The following is a 990-nucleotide window of genomic DNA, read 5'->3' as shown; positions in this document are numbered from 1 at the left end:
AAACGGTATTGCAATGATAGGAAACAAGGCCTAAGGTTCATACTTTCACTAGTGCAAGTTATCTCAACAATAATAACATAGATAGATCATATAACAATCCCTCAACATGCAACAAAGAGTCACTCCAAAGCCACTAATAGAGGAGAACAAACAAAGAGATTATGGTAGGGTACGAAACCACCTCAAAGTTATCCTTTCTGTTCCATCTATTCAGGAGTTCGTAGTAAAATAACATGAAGCTATTCTTCCCGCTCAATCTATCATAGAGTTCATACTAGAATAAAACCTTAAGACACAAATCGACCAAAACCCTAATGTCACCTAGATACTCCATTGTCACCTCAAGTATCCGTGGGCATGATTATACGATAAGCATCACACAATCTCAGATTCATCTATTCAACCAACACAAAGTACTTCAAAGAGTGCCCCAAAGTTTCTACCGGAGAGTCAGGACAAGAACGTGTGCCAATCCCTATGCATAGGTTCATGGGCGGAACCCACAGGTTGGTCACCAAAACATACATCAAGTGGCACATGATATCCCATTGTCACCACAGATAAGCACGACAAGACATACATCAAGTGTTCTGAAATCATTAAAGTAGACTCAATCTGATAAGATAACTTCAAGAGGAAAACTCAATTCATCACAAGAGAGTAGAGGAGGGAGAAACATCATAAGATCCAACTATAATAGCAACGCTCGGGATACATCAGGATCGTGCCATAGAGGGAACACGAGAGAGAACACGAGAGATAGAGAGAGATCAAACACATAGCTACTGGTACATACCCTCAGCCCCGAGGGTGAACTACTCCCTCCTCATCATGGAGAGCGTCGGGATGATGAAGATGATGGCCACCGGTGAGGGATCCCCCCTCTGGTAGGGTGCCAGAACGGGCTCCCGAGAGGTTTTTGGTGGCTACAGAGGCTTGCGGCGGCGGAACTCCCGATCTATCTTCGTTGTCGATGTTTTTAGCGTACAT

This window comes from Triticum dicoccoides, chromosome 5B (genome assembly GCF_002162155.2).
Source record: "Triticum dicoccoides isolate Atlit2015 ecotype Zavitan chromosome 5B, WEW_v2.0, whole genome shotgun sequence".
In the NCBI taxonomy this organism is placed as follows: Eukaryota; Viridiplantae; Streptophyta; class Magnoliopsida; order Poales; family Poaceae; genus Triticum; species Triticum dicoccoides.
Note: the sequence above shows the minus strand (reverse complement) of the source record.